General features: G+C 53.6%; 1 protein-coding gene across 2 annotated transcripts in view; it reads left to right on the forward strand.

Annotated features, from left to right (window-relative positions):
- The window catches only part of RSPO1 (R-spondin 1), a 42,886-nt gene continuing 15,632 nt past the window's right edge, over positions 1 to 27,254 (forward strand). Inside the window, exon 1 of one of the 2 annotated variants that reach the window (XM_047728567.1) lies at positions 1 to 21. The gene's annotated coding sequence lies outside the window, so the exon portion shown is untranslated. Of the gene's footprint in view, positions 22 to 23,604; positions 24,033 to 27,254 lie in introns of those variants that run through there. The other variant, XM_047728565.1, reaches the window with a different exon arrangement.

The raw sequence follows: 27,254 nt of genomic DNA on the forward strand, positions 1-27,254 counted from the left end.
CTTCCATCCTTGGAGGGTGAGGTGAGCCTGGGGGAGGCCTGTAACCTATCTTGGCCAATGCTGGTCCTCAAGGGGGTGGAGAGGAGGGCCCAGGCTTCTGCCTCCTAGGATCCTGGGCTCTCTCCTGTGGGGGTTGGGGCAGTTGGGGAGGGTCTTGGAGTCAGCTGAGCACTCTGGCATCAGGTTCCTCACAGGCTGGGATGGGGGTGGGCTGGCCCAACCCCTTCTTGCCAGACATTGGTGGGGGCTGGGCACAACCTTGTGGGGATCTGGCCTGGACACGGCAGGGGGCTGGACTGCCTGACCTCCTGGGAGTCCAGAGGCTACAATTCATGAGAGATTCTCCCCTCTGAGCAGCTCTCCTGGGAAAGCAGGCAGGTCTGGGTCAAGGGGAGGGAGTCTGGTATGGACCATATTCAGGGGCGGATTAGCTGGGGGAACTGCTCCCACCAGCAGGGAGGGGAGAGATAAAGCCTGTGAGCTGGAGAAGGGGGCCCAGCACGGAGACATTCCCTCCCCTGACCCCAGGCCCGTGCGGAGCTGGTGTCTGTGGTGGGGGAGGGGGCCGCCCCCTTTCCCAGGGTACTGGCTGGGGGAGCCCAGCACTTTCTCAGGCCCTTTATTAAATTTCTCAGGAGCAAGAGGGGAGGTTATCCCTCCCCCTCTTCCCTGAACTCCCCTCCTTTTGTCTCCCTCCCCAGGAGGGTCGGAAAGGAGCTTTTCTCATTATTGTGGTTATTAAAAAATAAATGAGCCAGAGACACACACACACAGAGACAGAGACAGAGACAGAGGCAAGCAAAGAGAGACAAAGAAAGACAGGCAGATAGAAGAGGGAGCTGGGAAGACAGAGACGGAAGGAGGTAGACATAGAGACTTTGAGAGACAGAAATAGACGATGGGCCATTGGAGGCAGCTTGGCAGACTGGGAAGAACGGAGGCAGCTTTGGACTTTCACCTGTTTCTAAAGCCCACCCGGTGTGCAGTTGTGTGACCTTGGCCAAGCTCCTTCATCCACTTGAGTCTCTGTTTCCTCATCTGCAAACTGGAAATCATAATTCTTACTTCGTAACATCACTCCAAAATGCAGAAAGAAGTCCTGTACGAGGCTGTGTGCAAAGTCTGGAATGTAATAGGTGTTCAGAACACAGCTTTAATATACACTGTATATTGGGAGAGAAATAAATGGATGTACAGTCTAATCTACCTGTGGGGGGGTGGGAGGGCAATGGCAGCGAGTGCGGGCGGGGCCTGGGGACACCTCCACTGCCCCCTAGGGGAGGGCAGCAGCCCTTCTCTGGGGAAGAACTGTTTCGGCAGTTCCCCCTCCTTGTTCCTTGCCTCACTTATGCGTGTCAGCTCTTGGCTACCGAGTGGAGAGCCAACGGGACTCAGAACATCCTCTCGGGTTGTCTATCTGTCTGTTTTTTATCTCCCAAATGAAAGGACTTGAATACTAGGCTTTGGAAGCAACCAGACCTGGCACTGAATTCCAGAAATTTCCTGTGAATTGTTCTGAGCACAAAAGGGATACTAATGTTCATCATAGAGGTTGTTTTTTAAATAGCTTTTTCGAGGTACGAAACTCACTTGTAAAACCCACTGGCGTTAAGCGTACAATCCAAGGATCCTCAGTGAATGTACAGAGCTGCACGACCAGCACCACAGTCCAATTTAGGATGCATCCATCACCCCCAAAATATGCCTTGTGACAGTTTGTCGTCCCACCCTGTTCCTACCCTGAAGCCCAGGCAACTACGCATTTGTGTTCTGTCGCTATAGGTTTGTTTCCCTGGATGTTTCCTGTGAGTGGAATCCTACGAGATGTGGTCTTTGGTGTCTGCCTTCTGTCCGAGGGGTCAGAGGACACTGAGGTCCATCCCCGCTCTAGCATGTCACCTCACCTCCCCGCTTTCTAGAGCTCAGGCCCACTCTGCTACAGGGGCACCTCCTGTCTATCCCTTCACCAGCGCATGGACATTTGGCTTGTTCCTCTGGCATTTGAAGTGTTAAATACCATACTACTGATAAAGTGATTAGATCAGGGACGATGCTTGGGTGGCTCAGCTGGTTAAGCCAAGTGTCTGCCTTCCGCTCTGGTCATGATCTCAGGGTCCTGAGATCGAGCCCCTGCTCAGCAGTGAGTCTGCCTCTTCCTCCCCTGCTCATTCTCTCTCTCTCTCTCTCTCTCTCAAAAAAAAAAGGGGCACCTGGGTGGCTCAGTGGGTTGAGCCTCTGGCTTTGGCTCAGGTCATGATCTCGGGGTCCTGGGATCGAGCCCAGCATTGGACTCTCTGCTCAGCGGGGAGCCTGCTTCCCCCTCTCTCTCTGTCTGCCTGCCTCTCTGCCTACTTGTGATCTCTGTCTGTCAAACAAACAAATAAATAAATAAATAAATCTTAAAAATAAATAAATAAATAAATAAAAATCTCCCCCCCAAAAAGTGATCAGTAAATATCAGATGGCTTTGAATGGATTGAGAGAGAGGGAGAGAGAAATTTCTTTGTGGGCTTGCCCAGGGCCAGGCATCTTCAGGAGCCCTTTATGCTACTTTACATCTGGGGTCACCCCTCTGGGGTAGCTAGGGCTGGGATCCGCTGCGCTTTACAGAGGAGGAAATCCCGGCTTGGACAGGGCACTGGCTCCACGATGGTCACACCTGGTCACCACAGGCAGGGACGGAGCCTGGCAGTTTCTCTGGACCGCTCCCTGGTGGAGGTCAGGACCTGTCCATCGCCCACAGGGAGCCTGGAGGACACAGCTGGATTTCCTACAGGCCCCTGTCTGAACACAGCTGGATTTCCTACAGGCCTCCTGTCTGAACTGTCTGGCCTCCGCCCACAGGGCCTGCTGTTTCACGAGCTAAAAAAATAACCCAGCTACACACACACACACACCCCTGCATCCTTCTCCTCTTCTGTCTATCCGCATCCCCACATCCCCACATCCCCCAGGGGTCTCCTAGCCTAAAGCACCTCCTGCCTTGGGCACGGCTTAAGAGTTGTGGAGTCCATGATCTACTTTAATCCTTGGGCAACCCCTCAGCCTGGTGATGCTGGCAGAAAGGCTCAGAGAGGTCCAGAAACTCACCCAAGCTCGCACAGCTCATGTGTGAGTGGTGGAGCCCAAATTCCAGGGTATCTGTCTGTTTGGTTCCAAAGGCCATTCTCCATCTCTCTCCCTCGGTTCCCCTCCCTCGCAGAGGCTGGAGCTCCACATCTGGCTCCCAAATGACCCTCCCCACCCCAGGAGAGAAGGCAAAGGCCTGGGGTCCCTGTTGCTGGGGGAGGGGGACGGGGAAAGGGGGCTGGAATGACGGGGCGGGGGGGGGGGGTGGCTGGAGGGGATGGGCAGAGGAACTGGCTGGCCTCCTTCCCTCTGGCTTGGAGGCCCTCCCCAGGGCAGCTGGGTGCTGAGCTGCCCTCTCCTCTCCTCCTAGCTTTTTCTGGGAGACAATGTGCTTCTCATTAGGCTGGCGTTGGGTTTTGCAAACCGCACGTCTAATTGTGAAGGTTTGGGAGTGTGAGTAACTGTGATCTCGTGTGTGGGGAGAGCCATCAGGCCTCTCCCACTTCCCAGAGTGAGTGGGGGCTGTGCCCCCAGCCGTCATGGCCCCAAGTGCTTGACCAAGGGGTCAGGGAACAAACAGGATTTTTGAGGGGAGTCCTTTAAAGCATGGTGCTGGTGGGGTCTGTGACCAGATCACACTGCTTTCATCCTTTCGTCCTTTAGGGGTACAGAAGAAACATCCAGCTATAGGCATCTCTAGTTCCCTCCCTCGGATTAGGGCTCCCTGAAGGCAGGGCTGGGGCCCCTCATCCCTTTCCAGGACTCCCTCCCTCTACCTTTCCCCACACCCCAAAGGAGGACATGGGGGGAGGGGCAGTGGCTTCGGAGCTGGTAGGGGTGGGGGACAGGCATCCTGCCCCACCCCCACAGGGCTGGGTTCACAGCAGAGAAGCTGCAGTAATGAGCAATGAGCGTGTAACTGAGTTAGGCCCACGGGAGCCTCCAAAGGCTCGGGTTTCTTCCCCTCCCAGCGGGTCTGTCTGGGTGACTACAAGGGGCCGGGATGCCGCCTTCTCAAAAGGTCCCAAAGCCTCTGAGTCCAAGCCAGGCTTCCGGAGGCAACGAGGCAGGGTGTGAATGTCAAGTTGCTGGAGCTCCTTATCCCTTCCCAGGGCAAACCAACTGGCCTCATCAGAGCCCCGTGGGCACACAGGGACCTACATAGACATTTGGAGTCACTTACACCCTCAAACACGCTTCTGGAGTCATGTGCTCAGGCATGCGCACATAGTCACACTCTAAGACACACGTGCTGATGCTTGTTGTAGACACACTCAGACGTGTCCTCATTCTTAGGGCAGAGCTACGTGCAGTTCCAGTGCTGGAAAGAACCTTCAAAGTGTATCATCCAGCACCCGCTGCCCCCACCCGCCGCCCCCACCGCGGCAGGCTCTCCTCAGGCGTCCCCAGCTGCAGCATCACCCAGGCAGAGACCAGCTCTTGGTCCTGGCTCCAAGGTCAAGGAGTTCTCATGACATGAGAACTTGGGTCAGATGGATCTTATTGCTCCGGTCCTTTGGGAACCACCTCCAGTGACTCAAAACCTCAGGTGCTACAGCCTGAGGCGGGCTTTCAAAAAAAAGAGATGGGGCTCTGGGGAGGGGTGGGCCGGTAAGGAAGATTCACAGGGAGCCCTTGCCAAAGGGAAGCATTGGTTTGGATTAGGGAGGACACCTTGTCCAGTCCAAGCTGAGAACATTTGGCTTCTTTGTTTGCTTAAACAAAGGAGGAGGGGCAAGAAAATCAGGCCCCTGTCCCTACAGTGACCATGACCGATGGCTAATGCCCTCAGCAGACAGGGAAAATGTGGGGGCGGGGACCAAGGCAGGGTGGGTCAGGAAACCCCAGCAGGATAGCCAATTTGGCCCCCCAAGTCTGGGCAGGGGCTTAGCAGGGAGGAGCACGGCCCTGGGCTTTGAGGTAGGGGAGAGGCAAAGGACGAGGGTCTTGTGAAGGAGGTGGCGTCTTACCCTGTCTGGGGCCCAAGGGACCAGAATGAACACCTTGAGAATGAGCTATAACCAGATTTGCCTCTATTGGGCCTAAGACCTAAGCTCCAGGTCAGCCGGGTTCCATTAATTTACTCCCCTCATTCATTCCTGGGTTAGAGCTTTCCTCTAACCCAGGTGGGAGGGTGGCGGGCTTGGCTTCTGGGGCTCATTCATTTATTTACTCATCGTTCTTACTGACTGTCTAATCTGCGGCCATCAGTTATCTTCTCTAAAAGCTAAATAGTAAGAGCACCCTCCCCAAGGATTGTTAAGATTGAGCGAGTTATTGTAGGTAAACTCACAGCACAGCAATGGGCACACAGTCAGGGCCAAGTAGACGTTAGCTGAAAAAAATTGACAACTGTGGGCCACACCCTGATAGGTGCTGGGAATACCACAACAAGTAAGGTGGACCCGTGTCTGCCCTCAATGCGCTCCAAATCTTGGGGGTCAGAGAATAGAATGGTGTGTCCTCCTTGATCCTGTAGTCCCAGTAACGTGCAATGCCTGCTGTAGTGGGTAAAGGCAGGTTTTTAGGGGAGCACGAAGCAGGGGGTCCTCACCTAGGCACTGGATTGGGAAGGGTCTTCTGAGGCAGGGAAGTTCAAGGCAAGATGTGCAGGGTGAGTAGGAGCAGCCAGATGAGGAGTGGGAAGAAGCGTATTGCAGGCAGAGGGAACAGCAGGTGCAAAGGCCCAGAGGCCAGGATGACTAGGTCACTGTAACAGATTCCAGCGTCGAGGGCAGAGCCTGGCCCAGAGTAAAGCCTCAGTCAACAACTTTTAAGCGGATCGAGGATCTTTGCCCAGGTCCTGTAGTGGGCACTCCTATGTCATCCCCTAGAATCTTCGTAGCAGCCTTGTGAGGCGGGGCACCCCTACTGTACAGAGACACACTGAGGTCCAGCAGCTTACAAATGCGATCAAGGTCACGCAGCTGGTGGGTGAGTGGTGGAGTCAGGACCCTTTACCTTCTCTTCTGTGTGGCTTTGATGGATCCGGGGAATGTTTCTCCACTGCTCCTGTAGAGACCCCATAAACAAACACCCAGCCATGAAATGGGGACTGGGCCCTGAGGCCCTTTCTTTGGACATGCAGCCCCTGGAGTTTCTGAGACAAATTCCCCAGAGCCCCCATTTCTCAGATGCCTTTGTCCATTCTAAGCCTGGGGTGTGACCTCCTCCCCCAGCCAGCCTCTTGATGGACTGGACCCGAGTCTCCCACTCAGTGGCCCCACCTCTGCCATCTCTCCTTCCCTGGAATTCCTGGGTGCCTCATCCTGTCAGGTCGAAGCCTCTGGGCCTCCATTCCCAGGGCAGTTCTCAGGAATGTGTGTCTGCTGTGGCAGACGTGGGCCTGGGGTGAGGCCTGCCAGGACACCCCATGTTGTACACCCGTCTCCAGGCCCCTGCCTGCCCCCACCAGCGCCAGCCTCTGTGGTTTTCTTAGTGGACCCTTCAGACCCACACCTCTGGGGGCAGGAAGGACAATGCACCTTCCTCTGGAAAGCTCAAGTCCAGGAGGAGGCCTTGGTGTGCCTCGCGGGGGGTGTAGAAGCCAGGCCCAAGGAGCTCCAGGCCAGGGGATGAGGGCATTGATGTGTCTGCGGGATTGCTCAGGCCCAGCTTACGGCCTTCAGCATCACGTGTGGTCCACTGTCACCCTGTCTCCAAGTTAACAATGTTTCTTCCTCTGGGTGCCAGGTTTCAGACCCCAGAACTGACACCAAGCCCTCCGCGCAGATAGAAAAACCAGGCTTGTGCTTGCCAGGAGGGGCTGGGAGCAGCCGTTCCTTCCCCAGAGTGGGGAGGCCAGTCTGTCTGTCCTTCTGCCCACCCATCCTTCGGCCACTCTCAATTCCCAGCCCCTCTGGATGCTCCCTGGAGCCTGTCCCCAGCGACCCCCTTCCAGAGAACGTGATGAAAGGTCTATTTATTATACTTCAGCTCGGACAGTTGTTTCAGATGTTTCCAATTCGTTAGCCTCTCAGACATCTGTTCCTGGTTGAAGTCAGTGAAGAGAGAGAAGAAAGGAAAACTGGGGCTTCACACACCCTCACTCCAATGCACATGGACTTGTACGCCCCCCTTTTCTCTCTCCCCCTCCCTGTCCCTTCCTCTCCTCCTCCTCCCCTCCCCCTCCTGGAGAACCCAGACCTTCCCTGTCCACTTCCTGACCCTCCCCGCACCCAGGTCACGTTCACCTCCCCTCTACCATGCGTGGGTGTGCACACCACCGTGGTGCCTCAGCTGCCACAGAGGCGCTCGAGTCCACACATGCTGCCCGGTGTGCCCAGCCTCCCGCCCACGCACCTGTCCCCCTCTGGGGGCCTCCCACACAAACCCCCCACCCAGGTCCTCCCCTATCTGAACAGCTCACCAGTCTCAGGTGAGCCCTCACACGCCAGAGGCGGGCCCAGATGGAGTCTTGGTTGCAGTCTGGATGCTGAACCTCTGAGCCATGTGACCTTGCCCTCTTCCCCCTGCGAGCCTCTCAGTTCCCTTGTTTACAAATCGTGTAGGCAAACCTTCCTCACTTTGTGGGACTATTGTGCAGGCTGAAGTCCTGTATGCGAGCACCTGGCCTGGTGCCTGGCGGCCAGCTGACGCTCCTGGAACAGAGCCCTGGTCACTGAAACTGTTAGTATTCCCTCCTTCCCCTCCCCGCAGGCACCCCCACGTGCCTATTTGCTCCTACACTAAAATGCAGGGGCACAGGGTGGGATCGGAGGTTCTCCAGGGTCCCTGGGAGCCGTGAGGTTCCGTGATCCCGGATTCCACCCCACCCCCACTGACAGAGCGGCTCCTGCCTGTGTGTTCAGCAGCCCAGTCTCCCCACAACACAGACACACATGGGAACGAGGGTACGCACCCTCAGAAGTGAAACTCCCATGCCCACGCTCCTCAGTGCACCCACACTCTCCCACACACTCACGCACACTTGCTCAGCTCATCCCCACATTCCCATCCAGCTCCCCTTGCTGGGAGGCCTGGGGGAGGGGCTGGGGATTAGATAGGTGGGAGGGGTTGCTAGGACCAGAGGTGGGTTTGCTGGGATGGGGGCTGAGGGAGGAAGTCAAATGGTCCCACTTTTGGGCAGGCTGGGAACATTACTGTAGGGGGACCAGCCCCACCTGACTCTGGGGGCCCGGGGGTGGGTAGAGTGGGAGATGATAAACACCTCTCCTAATACCTAGCAGGGCTCAGCCCAGTCACACACACACACACACACACACACACACACACACACACACCCTGGGAGAACTCTCCAGAAGCTTCAGGTGAAAGGGAGGTTCTGTTGGGGGAGAGACAAATCATTAGGGTGAAGTGTCAGAGTGATGACTCCCCTGCCCCAATAGTCCATGGGTTGGCACCTCCTGTTCACCAGTCCTAGTTCCCAGATCTGAGCCATGAACTTGGAAACAAGAGGCCCCCCTCTCTGCCCTCCCACCTACCCCAGTGCCTGCCAACCACAGGTGGCTTCCATCACAGCTCAGTCAGACCAAACCAGACAGCTCCCACTTGGGGCGCTCCAAGCAGGCTCACGACCCTCCACCAGTCTCCCTGAGCCCCTAGGAAGTCGGCCATTGTGGTGGGCTGCTGTGGGGCTGAGGAGCTCTGAGAATAGGAGGAGAGTAAGAAACAGGGATCTCCAGGCTCACTCTACCTCCCTCAGCTTCCCCCACACTCACCTTCCAATCTATGACTCACAGCCATTGCTCCCCCAGACCAGACCTCCAAAGCAGGTGGGAGGATTTTCCTTGTTTGATCCCGATGAGCCCAGAGCAGCTTGACCCTGATGAGCCCAGAGCAGCTCGGGAGCTCGCGCACACGTGTTCCCTGGGGGCCCAAGTCAGAGCCCTGCCGTCAGAGGCTCCCCCAGGGCCCCAGGGCCCCTCCCTTCCCTGCTCATACTCTGGACTCTTAGGCAAACCAGGGGCTCCTCCTTCTCTCCTCTGTTCTTGGAGTCAGAACAGATCCAAGTTCAGATCCTCTCAGTCATTGGCTTGCTCTGTGATTTGGAGCAAAACATCTCACCTCTCCAAGCCTTGGGTTTGCTTCCCTGCAAGATGGGCTTTGTGGTGAGGACCCTTTGATGTCAGTGGCCACCAAAGCACCTGGCCCTAAGCGGGTGCTCAGTAAAAGCTTGACTCTGTCCTGAAGCCAGGTGACCTGTCCCCCCTCCAGGGTAGGCTGCACCCTTGGGAATTCTCTCCTTTGGCAAACACTCCCATTTGGGCCTTCCCCTCGGTAGAACAGCATCCTGTCCTGGGTAGGGCGGGGCAGCAGCCTTTTCTGGCCCTTAGTGTTTTCCTGTCGCTCTCCTGAGTCTTCAGGACCACCTGTCCTGGGGAAAGGAGGGGTGCGGCAGGGTGGCAGGTGGTGCTGGTGATGCTTGGAGCTGCCCTGATGGGGACCTCTTCTCCTAGCTGCAAGGGGGGGCAGTGAGGACAGAAGCCCATCTTCCCCTCCCTGCCCCAAGGCCAAGGGCAACCCTGGTTACTGCTGGGCTTTCAACTGCTGCCCACCTGCAGGGTTCACAGCCTTTCCCACCCTGTTCCTGCCCTTGAAGGAGGCTTTTGCAGGAGTCTGGCCTGGAGTGAAGAACTGCCTTGCCCCTCAACTGGAAATAAAACCAGGTGGGAGGAAAGGGCAAGAAGTAAGCATTTGTTGAGTACTTACTGTGTGCCAGTCATTGCTTCAGGACAATGCACATATTAATTAGCATGTACATACCAGAATGCAACTCCACGTGGGCTGAGTTTTCTCAGCTCTGGTCAGTGTTGTAAACCCAGGGCCTAACATCGTGCCTGGCACATGGTAGGCACTCAGTAAATACATGTTGAAGAAATGAGTTTGTACCCGTCATGCTCTCCTAACTCTAGGAGGTAGGTACAATTATTCTCTTTGCCTGAAGCTCAGAGAGGTTAAGTGACTCTCTCAAGGTCACACAGCCAAGGAAATAGCAGAGCTGGGCCTATGCAGCCCTTGCTCTGTCCACTTCCCTGCTAAGCAGGCCCAGGTGACACAGCTAGTCCATGTGGGTAGGTGTGCTAGCATGGGTGTATCATATGATAGGGTATGTTGTTCCCACCCCCAGTCTCAAGGACACACACAGAAATCCTTACCTGTTCTTGGGATGCCCGTGAGGGCTTCCATGGATGCTCTGTGTTCAGAAACTGCCTCTACCAACCCCAGCTTCTGCTGACCTAGACACCCCATGAATAGGGACCAAACATGGGACATCAGTTGCAGGACACAGCCCACGGCACCCAGGCCTCCTGGGGGCACACTGACTCAGAGGGTTCTTTCCGTCTGTGTCTTTGAGCAGGGTCTAGACGATGTGAGTGTATCTGCCTATTTGCACTCATATGTGGCATGCATGTGTGTGCACACATGTCTGAGTGTGTGTGCACACATGTCTGAGTGTGTGTACATATTGGGGATGTGTGTGCAGGTATGTGAGTCTGAGTTGCTTCTGCCTCAGCCTTCAACTCTTCCCAGACAAAGGAGGGTCCTGGGAAGCCAGCGCAGAGGAGCTGGAAGAAGTCAGCATTTGGCCTGGTGCCCTGGGGCAGGAGTGTGTCACAGAGCAGATGGCTGGGGTGGGCATCAGGGGTGGAGAGTGACGCCTGGGCTGGGGCTAACAAATTCAAACCCTCCTCCCCACCCCCAGAAGGAGAGCGACGTGTCCGATCTAGAGCCAAGTGCGAGCAATATACACTCAGACACACACAGTCCCACACGCACACACAACCTGGGCAAGCAATTGCCTGTAACCATTGATCCCCACACATCCAAACACACACGTGTGGACACACACACCCCGACGTGGGCTCACATCCCCCCCGGATGCAACTTCATTCGCAGATAGTGGTTCACACACACGTCCACACACGCCAATGACGAGCACGGAGATCCCGACATACATGTCATGAGGGACAGATTCACTCTCCTTGGAGGCGCTCCTGCCTGACTCCTGCACTTGCCCCAGCCACCCTGTCCCTCTCCTAATCCCCGCTGTCCCCACTCCTGAGCTCGCTCAGGCCCTGAACTGCACTGGAGGGCTCGTTCTGCAGGATGGCAAGGAGCTGTCCATCGTCCCCTCTCTCCAGAGTTCACGGGCCCCAGCACCTGACCATGACGAGCTGTGTGGCCTGTCCTGGGTGACTGCTGTCTGAGGCAGGCTGGCAGGAGGAGGGGCCGGCATAGCCTCCATGCACTCAGACTCAGGCCACCCCCCAACAGCCCTGTGTATGTAGCATCTTCTCTGGGGCTCCCCCTTCACAGTGTGGCTTGGGCATCTCCTGCTTCCTGGGGTTCTCTGATGGTTACTCACCTTCAGGCTTCAGGACTGCCCCTGTGCTCTTGCCCTCGACACAGACCTTCCCTTCACTCTTAGTCTAACCAGCTTGTGCTCTCTGGGCCCATCTGAGAGTCATTTTCTTTAGGACCCTTTACGGCTTGTCCACCTTGCCCAGGGGTCCAGCTACCTCTGATTCATCCCAAAGGGAGCACCATTCCCCTGAATTGTGACTGATACATTGCTTGTCCCTCTCCTCTTCTGGGCTGCCCTCAAGGGCAGGGACAAAGTCTGTTTTGTTTGCCATTGCTAAGTTTGTTCGGTTTCAGTTTAAAAGTTGATATACAGTAAATCTTCTTATATACGAGTTGAGTAAATGGAAGGAGCAAGAGAGTGAAGGAGAGCTTCAGTCCTGTCTCCTTACAGACACCCTGGTGTTTTTGGAGTTGCTGGGTGGTTAGGAGATGGGGGCTTCAGCTGGGAGTTGGGACACCTGGCTTCCAGGCCCTAAGTTGTAGTGTGACCTTGGGCAAGTCACCTGCCCTCTCTGGGCCTGCTTCCCTCCTCTGCGAGGTGGAGGAGCGCTGATGGCTAGGCATTCCTGAGGTTTTCCCAGCTCTGCCGCCTCCCTTGGGCTTCCCCACCATGGGCCCTGTAGTCTGGGCAGGGCTGGCCTTTGTTTTCTGGGAGGGGCAGGGATATGGATGGAGAATCTGAATATCCTTTACAGAATAAAGTCTTGAGTCTCTGGTTTGGCATTCAAGGCCTTCCACAATCCATTGTCAGCCCCATTCTCTTCCTTATTTCATTCCCTTCCTTCCTCCCATGCCATGCGCACGCGCGTACCACACACACACACACACACACACACACACACACACACACACACATGCAAAGAGTCATGAACACTGGGTAAAACAACAGCTCAGTGGAAGCTGTGAATCCAACTTGCAAGAAAAAGGCCTTTGGGGCCTAGACCAGCTGCCAGTTGTTGAAGTTGTTGCTTTGATCTCTCCCAGAATCTTGGTGTGCCGGAGGGAGCCTGGACACAGAGCCAGACGGTTTGAATTCAGATCCAGACTTGGCCGCTTACAATCCATACGGCTCATGGGCAGGTCACTTAGCCTCTCTGTGCCTCATCAGCAAAATGGAAATGGTAATCCCTTCCCTGTGGGGGAGCCTTTGATCGAAAGAAGTGAGAGTGTCATTAAAGCACACGAAACGTCATGTGACCCCAGAGAATGATTTATTAGAAACTTGCTTTGTGCTCAGGCTCCTGACAAGGATCCGAGAGATGCAGGGAAAGTCGGAGGTGCACTGCTGCCCGCTTTTTTTTTTTCCCCCCTTTAGAGTTATTTATTTATTTATTTGACAGAGAGAGACACAGTGGGAGAGGGAACACAAGCAGGGGAAGGGGGAGAGGGAGAAGCAGGCTCCCTGCTGAGCAGAGAGCCTGATGCTGGCCATCCCAGGACCCTGGGATCATGACCTGAGCCAAAGGCAGCTGCTTAATGACTGAGCCACCCAGGTGCCCCCAATTTTTTGTTTGTTTGTTTGTTTTTGGAGAGAGAGAGAACATGAGTGCAGGGGGAGGGACAGAGGGAGAGAGAGACTTTCAAGCAGGCTCCACATTCAAGAGCCCAAGGTGGGCTTGATCTCAGGTCTCTGAGATCATGACCCTGAGATCAAGGGCCAGCAAAAGTTGGAGGGAAATAGTTGCAATGAATATGGTAAGCAGATGATTAATATTCTGGCTCTGTAACAATCTTACACAACTTAAAGGGGGAAAACCCCACAAAGACCCCAGTAGATTTAGGGGCAAATGATGTGGATGCAAAATTCACAGGAGAGAAATTAGAGACGTTGGTAAAACATATTCCATCTTATTTGTCGTCCAAGAAATGCAGGTTGAAGCAACAAGAACATTTCAAATTAGCAGGTTTTTTTCTTCTTTAAAGAGACTAGCCGGTGTAGGTGATGTGATGAAAAAGAAAAATTCTGTCACCTGTTTCACTTGTCAGCTTGCTATTTCTCAGGCGTCCACCATGTGCCAGGGCCTGTCCGGGTGCCGGAAAGCACGCTGGCAAGACGGGCGAAGAGCCTCAGAAGCCTTCACGCCAGTGAGGCAGGAAGGAGTGTCTGTGGCCTTAACTGATGTGGTGGAGAGGGGGGCCGTCCACACAGCTGTAAATCCAGACCCCAAGCGTGTCACGGGCCATTACCTGAACGGTCAAGCCCTGTTTCCTTGCCCTGCACAATGAGGATAATAACGTCCACTCCCAGCACTGTTGTGAGCACGAGGGCAACAGCAGGTGTAAACACCAGGCTTCCAGCGGCAGAGCTCGGGGAGGGATCCTGTACATTGTGCATTATTTGTCACAGGGGCAACCCTCCCCGCAAGTGCCTAACAGTCAATGGGGGGTAAGTATGTGTTGCTACGCTCACAGCTTTGCTGGCAGAAGCCATTCAAATGATATTTCAAAGGACCTCTAATGGCCTAGCCCAACACTTACAAGGTGACAATTGATACAAACTGTACATGATGAGTGACATGACTGTTGCAAAACAGAGTACCTGGAAGGAACGAATTCTACCACAGTGGGGGGATTAAGGGCCATCCTAATCCTCCTATATGTTTTCTAAATAATTGTCATTGCTCTTATAACTGGGAGCTGGTTAAGTATAATTAATGTTGTACAACATAATGAGCAGTCCCTGTATTGCCAGAAGGGCCTTGTCAGGCAGGAAGTCGAAAGGCTACTGTCGTGAGTGATGCAGACCTGTCAGGAAACTGGGTTTCTTAAAGCCAGGGGACTGTGTCTTACTCATCTTTGTTTTCCTGGCCCATTGCTAGAACCTAATCAATCACTGAGAAAAAATGCTTATGTCTCCTGTCTGTGAATTATATCAGTTCTCACCTCGGCCCTATAAGGCAGGAACTATCATTATTAACATTTTACGCATGAGGAAACTGAACTTGTCAAGTTCAAGAGACGAAATGAATGAGCAGAGCTGGCCAGAGCCCAGGTTCATCTGGTTCCAGACCATCGAGCTTCGCCACTTTGCTCTGCCCTGCCCTGCTGTGGGCGAGCGTGGACATTCATTCTCAAGGGATAAAGACCAGGGGTCGGAAGGAGACAGAGATGCTCCTGGGGGTGGGGTCGGAAGGCAGGCACCATTTCCCAGGCCGTGCGATGGGTGAAGGGAGATGCAGGGTTTGGAGTTTGGCTGGGTCTGAGACAGAAGAATTGGGAATATGAGCCAATTTCAGGGGAAGAGGAATCTGGCTTTTTTTTTTTTTTTTAAGGATCTTATTTATTTGTCAGAGATAGAGAGAGAACAAGCAGAGGGAGCAGCAGAGAGAGAAGCAGGCTCTCTGGTAAACAAGGAGCCCGATGTGGGACTCGATCCCAGGACCCCGGGATCATGACCTGAGCTGAAGGCAGCTGCTCAACCAACTAAGCCATCCAGGTACCCAAATCTGGTTTTTCTAAGCTGAATTTGAAGACATGGTAGGCAGCTTGAAGTTTTGACAGGTGTGAAGATAAGAGAACCAGGCTGGAGACAGGTGTACTAGGAAGCCAGAGAACTATGGGCCTGTAAAAACGGAAGGGAGGTGGGAAGGGGAGAACGATGAAGACACACTAGGTGTCAGAGTGTGACAAGCTCTCTGCATCATGGCAGCTGTGTTTTGGGGGTGCCTGCCTGGTCACGATGCTCCTTTCTTTGGAATTGTTCCCTGTCCACGATCACTCCTGAAGGCACATGCCCAGGCAGCCACACGTGTCTCGTGACCTCATCATCCTGCCTACAGGTGATGGCACCAGGGGTCAATAATGGACTCTCTTCAGGGCAATTGGATGCTCTCTTTCTGGAATGGGCTCGGGACCCTGGGAAACAGAAGTGGATCCTGGGCAGCTACACTGTAAGGTGGCAAAGAGTTGAGGCTGTGCTGTGCCATGAGTGGCCATGTGGAAGCAGAAGAAGCAGGTCTTCAGAGAGAAGTCACCATTGAAGACAGAGTGGTGACGAAGGACCAGGTGGCCTCATAGAGGAAAGGATGGAGAATGATGACCATCTCCTCTCTGGTCCCCAGGAAGCAGCCCATCTCTCCTATGTTTTTTAAATATTTCATTTATTTATTTGACAGAGAGAGAGATCACAAGTAGGCAGAGAGGCAGGCAGAGAGAAAAGGGGAAGCAGGCTCCCCGCTGAGCAGAGGCCCAATGCGGGGCTTGATCCCAGGACCTTGAGATCATGACCTGAGCTAAAGGCAGACGCTCAACCCACTGAACCACCCAGGCACCAACCCCCTATCTCTCCTATTTTTGTTCCCTCTCCTTGGATGCTTGCAGATCATGGGTTGAAGCCTTCCAATAACCTCCTTTCCCTTGAGCTGGCTTGCCACCGATGACCTTGAACTAAGACATGAACATTCTATGTTAAGGGTGAAGTTCCTAGGGCAAGGCGTGACTCATTAAAGGCTGCAGAAAGTGGTAGCTATCATTACCTCATTTACTCCTCAAAAGAATCTGACAGTGGAGCGCCTGGGTGGCTCAGTCTTTGAAGCATCCAACTCTTCCTTTCAGCTTGAGCACCACATCAGGTTCTGTGCTCAACAGGAAGTCTGCTTGAGGATTCTCTCTTTCCCCTCCCTCTGCCCCTCCCCCCATGTTCTCACTCTCAAACAAAGAAATAAAATCTTAAAAAAAAAAAAGGTGATGAAACAGAATGTATGATTATTGGCAAAACAAGGAGACCAATGCTTACTGATACATTCAATGAATACTAGTTGAATTCCAGGACCAGTGACACTGGAGTGACAGGGTCCTAGCTTTGAAGATGTCAGTATTCTAATGGGGAAGATGGACAACCAACAAACAAATAATCAACAAGAGAACATCAGGACAAGATTAAGGGCAATGAGGAAAATAATTCAAAATGGCCCGTGAGCGCTACTATGGACTAGAGAACGCCTCTCTGAGGAGGTGACATCCGAGCAGAGGCCTAAATGACAAGAAGGAGCTGAAGAACACTGAAGTAAGAAGGGAAAGCGTGTTTGGGGCATGCAGGGGACAGCAACGTAGCTGCCACAGCAAAGTAGGTGAGTAGGGCCAGACCCCAAGGGGTTTTGAAGTGGGGGGGATATTTGTCTCTAATTCCAAGTGCAGTGGGGGACCCACTGGGAGGATTTAAGAGCTATGCTAGACATCCCCTGAAGGTATCTATATCTGAATCCCTAAAAACTGTGCATATGTGAAGGATCTTGAGATGGGGACACTATCCTGGGTCATCCGGGGGGCCCATACAATCACAAGGGGCCTTGTAAATGGCAGGTGGTAGGATCGGCATCAGAGAAGATGTGGTGATAGAAGTGAAGGTCAAAGTGATGTAAGGAGGGGTTGTGAGCCATGCACATGGGCAGCTTCTGGAAGGCGGAAAAGGCACGCAGACCCAGTAACCCATCTCAGACTTCTGACCTCTAGAGCTGTGAGATGATACATTTGTGTGTTTGAAGCCACTGAGTTGGTGATAATTTGTTACAGCAGCCATAGCAAACTTATACAAGGGCTATGATATGATTTATGTTCTTTAAAAATCAGAGTGATTTTACAGATCGGTCTGGCTGCTACAGATTGTGGGGTAGGAGGGAAGGTGGGAGACAGCACCAGTGGGCAAGTGCTGGCAGAATGGATGGAGCCCAATGTGTGCATCCAGGAGACCCTGTGGGGGTAGAAGGGAAACAGCTTGTTGTGGGATCAGACCTGGGGAGTAAAGGAGATGCCAGCCAAATCTCTGGGGTTTTACCTCGAGCAATTGGGCAGCTAGAGTTCCTGTTTAATGATATAAGCAAGACTGGGACTTGGATAAGAGCATCCACTCAGCCAGTGGCCAACCTGGGACAAAGACTGGGGCATCTGGACTCTCAGACCAATGGGCTTGGATCTGTGAGAGTAATTTCATTAAGGAAAAGAGTTTGGGAGAGTTTTAGTTAACATTTAGTCATCGCTTAGTATATTAGCGTTCCCAGGGAAACAGAACCAATAGTGACTGTGTGTGTGTGTGTGTGTGTGTGTGTGTGTGTGTATTTTAGGGAATTGTCTCACATCATTGTGGAGGCTTAGCAAGCCCAAAATCTTCAGGGTAGCCTGGCAGGCTGGAGACCTGGGGAAGACTTGGTGTTACTGTTTGAGTCCAAAGGGTGTCTGGTGGCAGAATTCTTTCTTGCTCAGTGGACTTCAGTCTTGGTTCTATGAAGGCCTTCAACTGATTGAATGAGGCCCACCCACAGCATGGAGGGTCATCTGCTTTACTCAGAGTCTACTGACTTAAATGTTAATCTCATTTAAAAACTACCATCACATAAACATTTAGAATGATGTTTGTACCATGGCCTACCCAAGCTGACATAAAATTAACCATCACATTTACTTCTCTTACTATTGGATATTATGCTTTTTATCTGTATTAGTACATGGTTGAAGGGAAGGGCAGAGGGCCGGGGATAACCTTGCATCTGCCTACAGTTAGGACCTGGAGGAGAGGTGGGCAGGAGGGCAAGAACCTGGAACCAGGATGGTGGAGAGAATCATTCCAAGAAGGAGGAGGTATCAAGGGTTGCAGAGAGCTAGAGAGAAGGAGAAAGACATAGAAGTTGTTGAATATGGTGATTCAGAGCTCGTTGGTGACCTTAGCAATGTGTCCTGCAGGGCGAGATGTCTGTGAGAGAGAGGAGGGCTCTCTCACACACAGGCACCGGGAACCCTAAGCTGTGAAGGGAGCAAGCAGGAGATGATTACCAAACACGCACCCAATAGAACGAAAAGGAGAAGGAGGTAGTGGTTGGGAAGGATGGGGGAGCTACCAAGACCGAGTGGTCAGGATGGCCCTTTCGACAAAGGGATGTTGAAGCTGCCCATCTGAAGAGCTGTGCAAAGGCCCTGAGACAAGGAAGTGGTCAAAGACTTGAAAGAAGCCCAGTGAGGCTGAAGCCAAGAGAGGAGACAGATGAAGCCGGAGGGATCCGGCCTTATAAGGGATGGTGTTTGGATTTGATTCTAAGTACGATGGAAAATCACTGGAAGGTTTAAACAGGGTTGTGAGTGATGGGATCTGCCTTATAATTTTTAAGATTTTTCTGTGGCTACTGTGTGAAGCCTGTGCTGGTTGAGGGGGGAGGGGGAGTGAGCGGAAGTAGAGGGGACAGTAGGGACACTTCTGTGCAGGCCAGGTAAACGGCAGCAGTGAGGTGAGCAGTCCCTGGGTTCGGGGATGGTCCACAGGTAGCTCCAACAGGATTTGACAATGGAGTGGTATGGGAGGGATGAGGGGTGAGAATGGAAACTAACGCCAGTTTCCTGTTTATCAGGTTCACTGCTGTTTACCAAGAAGGGGAATGTGGGGAGAAAGAGGTTCTGAGTAGGATTCACGGGTTAGGGGTAGCAGAAGGAAATCGAAGGAGTCTCCTGGCTGTCCCAGCTGTCATGACCAGGGTGGGGCCCCGGGTGGCTTGAGGGGTCCACACTGGTGGCCGAGGGTCCAGCTGAGTGTGGCTGTGGATCAGCAGTGAGACCATCCCAGGTAGTGGGGGATGAGCCCACGGAGTCTGGCAGGAAGAGGTAGAGGGTTTGCCGTTGAGATGTTGGGGCAAGGCCAGTGCCTGAATCACTACTGATTCAGTCCAAATGGGAAGAACCTGGATTAGGAGGAAGGGAGCAAGAGCTCTGGAGCAGAAGGAGGTTATGGTGAGGGTCTGGAGGTCTGGGGGCCTTAGAATCTCAGTGATGGAGCAGTTGGAGGTCAAGAGGGAGGGGCCATGTGAGTGGGAGGCAAGGCCAGTGCCTGAATCACTACTGATTCAGTCCAAATGGGAAGAACCTGGATTAGGAGGAAGGGAGCAAGAGCTCTGGAGCAGAAGGAGGTTATGGTGAGGGTCTGGAGGTCTGGGGGCCTTAGAATCTGTGGTCTCAGTGATGGAGCAGTTGGAGGTCAAGAGGGAGGGGTCGTGTGAGTGGGAGGCAGACGGGAAGCAGATAAGACCAGCACTGTCCGCGAGGTCCAAGAGTGAGAGCGGCTCAGACATGGACAAGGAGGTCTTGAGCCTGCCATGGAGAAGACCTGGAGACTGTTGTCAGAGTCCATGTGAGTAAAGCAGGCAGCATAGGCTGTGTGGCAGGGATCTTAGGGGAGGAGAAGAGGGAGGTAGAACAGTAGGAGTTTGAGAAATGCGGGGGCATTTGGAAGATGGTGGAAGGAGGGTGGGGGGGGGGTCAGGGGGAAAGGAGGCGGAGACACAGGCTCCTTACTCCTCATGGGGAAGACTGAGCGGTTTTCAAAGACCCCGCAGGATGAGGGCTGCATGTCCCAGGTGTGTGTTAGGGGAGCCCCATCTCTGCTACAACGAGGTAGAGAATCTGGGAAGGTGTATTTCTGGTGTACTGGGCTTCTGGAGGACATAGCTGGCCCTCTGGAAGGGATGTTGATGAGGGAAAGGGGAAAAGGAGAGCAGTGCTCTTTGAAATGACCTTGTCCCATCTCTCCCCTTCAAACTCAGCCTTCACAAGAGCTGCCAGGCAGCCCCAAACCGGCCTCTCACCCCCCTCAGAAATTCTAGGGGCCACCCACTGCCCTCAAGGTACAGTTCCTGCTCTTCAGCTTGGTACACAAGGCCCTTCTGGAACCAACCCTTCTCTTGCCCTCCTCTCACCTCTCTTATCCTAAATCTCCGTACGGCAGAACCACTCTGGTCTCCAAGGGTGCCATAACGCATGTGGCCTCTGGGCCCTCGCACTTGCCATCCCCTCTGTCTGGGACATTTTTTTGATCTCAAGTGCGTAGAAAATGCCAACAAGCCTTTCAAGCCAACAAGCCTTCCTCCTTGGAGAAGCTTCTCTGACTCCCTCAAGGAGTTGCGATCACACCTTCCTTTGTGCTGTCACTTGACCTCATCTTCCTTGTCTTATAAATCTCTCTCTCCCACTAGACCTGGAACTCCTTAGGAGGAGAGACAGAGTGATGTTCATTTCTCTGTCCTCTGTTCTCAGCCTGGTACCTGGGATACAATCACACTCAGTTACTATTTAATGAAGGAAAGGACAAATGGATAGCTCGTTATAAGAGCCAGCATGTACTAAATACTTACTATCATTCCCAGCATTGTGTTATGCTCTTTGAATCCATCACCGAATGTTATCCCCATAAGAAGGCTGGTGTACATATTGTTCCTATACCCATTTTACAGATGAAGGAATTGAGCCTCAGGGAGATAAAGTGACTTGCCCCAAGGGCGTTGAGCTAGTTGGTGGTAGAAATGGGCTTTGAACTCAGGGCTAATTCCAGTATCCATACAGTTAGCCATTATCCTATATGGCCTCTATGAAAGAGGGAATACAAGATCTCAGAGAATAACAGGATCAAGGAGACTAAGGGTACAGGGGACTCCGCGACAAATTGACAACAAAGTCAGCCTTTTTTTTTTTTTTTAATAATAGTGATGGTCACAAACACTGTTGGTTGCCTGCCTCAAAGCCCATTTTTCCTTCTTCAGTGCCACAGAGTTCTGCTTTAATCTATGAACACTCTTCCCCATATAATCCTGACTGGTGTATGCTAATCCTAGCAGTAGCATCCTTCTTGTCTGCAATGGGTCCATCCAGATAGCTTAAAAAATGCTTTTAATTGTGATAAATACACATAACACAGAATTTATCATTTTAACCATTTTAAAATGACAGTTAACTCTTTAAAAAGAGACTACTGGACTTGTTGCTGGACTCCATTGATGAAGATGTGTAGCCTGGAGCTGCTGCAGCCCTCTTGTGATCAGGAGGCCAGTAGCTGATGTGCTGAGGATGGTAGAATGAGAATATAGGAAAGAATTTGATCCTTGATGTGGTTGCTGAGCTGCTGGATCCTTCCTACCTCTGCCCTTCTTGATACATGAGATAATAAACCACGCTACTGTTTAAGCTCTTTTGAGCTGGTCTTCTGTCACTTGTAGCTGAAAGTATACTGGTAAAGGGACAACCCAAGTGGGCCAATAGTTCTCACCTGGTAAAGGATGACAAAAACGATAAGGAATTTTGTTCATCTCCAGGAGATACTGCCCAGGTCTGGATCCACTGAACTTTGATCTTCTAATGAGAATGGTGATCTTGGTTTGAGGGAGGAATGATAATGACCTGAGACATCCTGTGAATAAGCGGTCAGAATCTACAAAAGGTACAATCCTAGCCATCCGGAGGTTCAGCTCAGCAAACATCAGTTAGGTATGTCCATGGAGCTGGGATCCTAAGGATGAATCAGACACTGTTTTTGCCCCAAAGGGGCTCACAGTGCAGTGACGGACAGATCTACACAAGGTCCAGAGCCTGACATGCAAAGTGGCTGGGTGAAACTTCATGTAGGCATTTTGAAGGATGATAAGAGAAGGGTCAGAGATAAAGGCATTTCTTGGCAGAAGAACAACATATGCAAACTTAGGGCAACAGGCTGTCTCAGGGAAATTACAAGCCATTTAGCATAATGGGAACCGGGCTGGCCTCTTACAGCTAGGTCATATGTCTCTGAGCAAATTGCTTGATGTTTTTGAGGCTCAGAATTCACATTTATAAGAAAAAGAGAAAAGGGAAAAAGGAGGAAAGTAAAGTGATTGTGAAATTAGGCAACAGAATATATATGCCAAGCCCAGGGCATGTATATGCCAATGCCCTGGAAGAGGCATATAGTAGTTGCACAAGAAATGTCCTTTATTGTCACATGGTTCTAATTCATTATCTTCCCTGACCCAGGTGGCTTTCTTCCCTTACTCATTCCTGAGCCTAGTAGTGAGGCCCCCCAACTCCCGCAGACTTTTCCTCAGGCAGGAAACCGGAGCCCACGGTCTGGCCTTAGACATCTTCTAGGGCTGGGTGGTTTGTGTGATTCCTTCTCTTCTCTCTCTCTTTTTTCCCCTAAATGCAACAAAATAAAACCAAACAAAAAAGCCCAACGCCTGGCGTGGCTTGTCAGGGAGTTATGCAAGTGTGTAAAAAAATAAAATAAAATAAACATTGAGTTTTCGGCATTTGGGGCTTGTTTGATTAGGCGCAGAGCAGAGCCAAGGGCTGGTGAGACATAGGGAAAGCTCAGGGCAGAGGGGAGAGGGGAGTTGCTTGAGAGGGAGTTGGGGGTGGGGGTAGGAGCAACTTGGAAGTGGCTTTTAATCCTCCTGCACACTTGGCAATGCTGGGGCTGAATGAACCCAGACGCTGGGCACTGGGGACCCAATAGCTCCACATGGTCTGGCCATCCACCATCCCTGTTCCCTGGTCGTCAGGACACCCCAGGAGTCATTCCATCTATTCCCGTCACTGTAAAACACCCTGCACCCTTGTCTCAAGGGGACTCAAGATTTAGGGCTCCCACCTCCCCCTCCTAAGCAGATTCCACAGCCTGTCTTGATTGCTTGCCACCCCTATCCACCTCCCCCCATCAGTGTAGCTTTTCTGCTCTTACTTAACTCCTGCTAACTACAGTTTGAGCCCATGTTCCTTTCCCCAATCTGAGCTGAATCTGGAGAAGAGCTGTTTGTGGCCCCAAGAAGTGTCTCCCTGTCTTCTTCAGGCTTGACTTCAACATCATCTGGGTCACTGCAGGTGTCTGCAGCCCTCTGAGACTCGTTCCACGCTCATCGATAGAGCCCCTGCCATGTACTAGGCTGTTGGATCTTTCATTTCACTAAACCCTCAAAACAGATGAGGCTCAGAGAAGTTAGGTAACCTCCGTATGCCACACAGCTGGTTTAAGTGATGGAGCAGGGATTTGAATCAAGGGTTTTTCTTTCAAGATTTCCCTCACTCTTCCACAGCAGCTCACCCGGATTCCCAGGATCTTACAGCCTCACATTTCCTTTGAACTGGGAAGATGCTCTGGAAGACTTGACCCTGAGAGGAGGAGGGCGTGGCCAGGACCACAGGCCCTGGTGAGCCTGGTCCTTGTCACTTTCTGGATTCCCGATAGGGAAACTGAGGTTTCTCGAGGCTCTCAGACCCTGTTCTGACCCCCAAGATGCCTGGAACTGCGGCGGGGGCTGTGGCTGAGTGGGATCCCCAGGGTGCGGGGCGTGGGGGGGCGGGGAGGAGGCTAGGGCAGAGGGTCTGCGCCGGGGTCCGGAGGACGTGTGCGGCTGGCAGCCCCGCGCTCCAAGCGCGGCGCCCCAGCTGCTGCGGGCGAGGGCTTGCGGGAGGGGGCTAGGGACTCCCGGGCCTGGCACTCCAGTCCGTTTTTTGCTGCGGATCCAGGCAAGGGGGGCCGGCTCGGGGGGTGGGACTGCAAAGAGGGGGATTCCCTCCCTCGTGCGAGCAGAGGACTGGCCCCTCTCCGGGCTGGGAGCTCGGGCAGAGCGGAGGCGCGACGGAGAGCACCAGCACTGGGCGGAGAGCGGGGAGCGGACCGCCGGAGTAGGGCATTGCGGAGAGCGAGGGCCGGACCGAGCCGCCCCAAAGGACCGATGCGCCGGGTGGGGCGCTGGCCCCGGAGGGCGTGAGCCGCCCGCAGATTGAGCAACTTAGGAACGCGCAGGCGGAGCGCGGGCGAGCCGGGCGCCCAGGACAGTCCTGCGGCAGGCGGGCTAGCCGGCCGCGCCCTCGCCCCTCCCGAGCCTGCCCCCGCCGCGGCTGGCAGCGCGGAGGTGAGTCCCCCCTGAGCTGCTCCGTCCTCCTCCTAGCGCCCCCTTTCCCGGGACCTGGGGTGCCGGGGACCTCCCGTCGGGGCTCGGCCGAGCTGAGTGCCGGGAGGGGGGGCGGGGGGGAGGGGGCGACAGCGAGGGGAAGGGGACTTCTGGCTGCTGTGGGGTCAGAGGGCGGGAGAGGGCACCTCCTGGAGCCTCTCCTTCTAGTCCTTGCCGCCGCCATCCGCGTCATCCCTCAAGCCGATGGGCAGCCCCCTCCCGGTTGCTGCCTCGGGTTCCCCTCAACCCCGCAGCCCCCGGTGATCGTCCTCACTCTGGATGTGATCTCATCTGACTCTGAATCTGAAACTGATGGAAACTGATCGTTCTGGATTCCCCAAGCCCATCAGTCCCGTTCACCCCTCTTCCCCAGCTCTTGATCCCTGGTGCTGTCGGCTCGGATTCCCCTGAGACCCGTGGCCCCTGATTCTTTCCACCTCAGTCCCACAGCCTGGGTCTGGGTCCGACGTGGCAGGCTGCGAGCACGACCGCCCCCAGTGCGCTGCGAGGTGGCGCGACTCCCTGGCCCTCGGGTCGGTCGCTGAGGGACGGATGGTACTGCTTGGTTGCGGAGAGGTGGGGGGGCTGTGTTCGTCCGGGGCTCAGAGGAGGGCAAGGACGGATTCTGGGTGCGGGTGCTTGGGGGCTGAGGCTTTCTTGTGAAACTGGCCTCTTGGAGAATTCTCTTGGATTTGGGGGGGGACAGTGAGAGGGACTTTTGATCCGCCTCCCCTCCCCCTGCACCTGCTGGGCCTCTCCGGGACAGTGGGGAGGGAAGAAGAATTTGCTCGCATGGGGCAGAGATGGAGGGACGTGCAGGAGCCTTTCCCGGCTGCCCTCGGTGTTGGAAGGGTGGGGGGCGGCCCCAGCACCTGGCTTGGCTCCGGCCGACACGCTAATCCCGACAGGTCGGGCAGGCACGTACTTGGTCCCGCCCCCCGCCCAGCAATACCTCTGCCCCCGCCCGCCAGCCAGCTCCGCGGCCGAAACTCCCCACCCGTAGCCGGTCCCGGGGAGGGTTAATGAGACATTATCGGGATGGTTTACATTTTTGGGTCTGTATCCGGCCCCGGACGGAGTACCAATTTATCCTGATAGTGTTACAGGGAAGAAGGTGAAAGTTATTGCAACCTTGTGGGGGCACGGAGTCCCCGCCCTCAGCTCCCCCCCCCACCCCGCCCAGCCGTATTCCCCTGGGCCGCCTGTGTCCTCCCCTCCCCAGACCACCTAGCCTGTGCGCGGCCTCTCTCCTCAGTCTCCCGCACCAGCTCTGCCTCTGCTGCCAGTTCTTTCCCCACCTCTGCGGTCAGCTCCCTGCTCCCCTGCCCCGCCCTCCAGACACCCAGTCCCGAGCAACAAACCCCACTCAGTGGTCACTGGGCTAGATTTGTCACCCTGAGACCCTTAACCTCCCAGTGCCAATACAATGGGAATAATTCACTTCTTTCCTAGAGTTATTCGGAGTAAATGCGGGCCCAGCACATGTCAGGTGGGGCAGGCATCTGATGAATGTGAGCCCTTCACCATTACCCTGGCAGAGACAAAATGCCCTTCCTTGCCCCCACAGATGCCTGAGACCTTGATTACTGCCAGCAGTTCCCATTGCTGGCTCTGCCGGTCCAGGGTAGTCTGTGTATGTGCTTGGATGGGATGGGGATGGAGGGAGGGGTGGAGGGACCTTCTGGAGGGACCTTCTGGGGGCTTGTTTTTTGGCATCCTTAGTCTGAGACCTCTCCAGCTTTTAAAATGGGATTTCACATCAAATTCTGAGTTTTCAACTTCTCTTTTTAAAAAAAAAATCAGAAGATTTGACAATATTTAATCATTATCACTGCCCATCAACAGTCCACTGGAGTTGAATAGTACCCGCTCCCTTTAGATGAGACATTTGCCCCCCAGCACACCCCCTTCCACAACCGGCTGGCTGCCCTCCTATTTGTTGCTTATACTCCGGGCCTTAGCTCCTTTTCGGGGTTGATTATATGTATATACTTCTTTTTTAAAAGATTTTATTTATTTGTTGGACAGACAGAGATCACAAGTAGGCAGAGAGAGAGGGAAGCAGGCTCGCTGCTGAGCAGAGAGCCTGATGAGGGGCTCGGCCCCAGGACCTGAGATCATGACCTGAGCTGAAGGCAGAGGCTTTATTTAACTCACTGAGCCACCCAGGTGTCCCATGTATATACTTTTTAAAGTGCTTGAATTTCCTCCCATCCAGCGATAGGTGAGTGAGGTCAGTGTTAGTTGCTCTCGTGTTATTCAGATCTGAATCCTCCTGTCCGTTTCCCAGCTGAGATCATGGTTCCAGTGATTCAGGTGGGAGTGGGCCAGGAGGGCCTCACCGGTGAGGACTGGATGAGCATGGCAAGAGGAAGGCTGAAAGCTCAGACGTAGGAGGATTGAGGGGAACAGAGGCGAAGTAGAGGGAGGGCGAGGAAGGAAGCTGACATCAGTTGAGCCCCCAACCTGGTGTGCCAGGCCCTGGGCCGGGCAGGCAGAGGAGAGGCAAAGGAGATCTCTTCTGCCCCTAAGATCCCATTGATAACCGAGCTCGCAGTAAGACCAAATTCTCACAGACCCGGGCTTTCACACCAGGTTGGTCGAATGTGGCTTTCTCCTCCAGTGTTTGTCCAGTGTAAGAACCCACGGTGCCCCAAGAATGTATTTGCCAGGAGTCTTCAGTTTCACAAATGCCTCAATTAAACGTCAACCCTGCCATAGTGAGTGATCACACTGGGATGAATGCGAATATGGAAACTGCATAACAGGGTTCAGTATTAAGGCCCGTATCCAGATGATACCAAAACAAAACACTTGTATTGCTTTTTGGATGACCACTGGCATGTAGACACAAAATTGTGGCTTCCTGGTCATAGAAAAATACAACCATTATGAGTGAGTCCTCCTGACGTGCCAGGTGCCCTTCTAAGCCGTTTCATGTACTGGCTCATTTAAACTATAAAAAACCACCATCCTGTCACAGATAAGGAAACCAAGGCTTGGACCAGCTGAACAACTAGGCTGAGGTAAAAGCTAATACGTAGCACTGCCCACATTAGAAGCCCAGCGTTCTGCTTCCTCCCTTAACCATCATGCTCTCTACAGCTGGCCTCTGGCTAAAGACCCCAGTCTGATAAGCTCAGCTGGACGACCGACCACAATTTGCAGGTGAGGGAAGTGTGT

Source organism: Lutra lutra, chromosome 4 (genome assembly GCF_902655055.1).
Source record: "Lutra lutra chromosome 4, mLutLut1.2, whole genome shotgun sequence".
Lineage (NCBI taxonomy): Eukaryota > Metazoa > Chordata > Mammalia > Carnivora > Mustelidae > Lutra > Lutra lutra.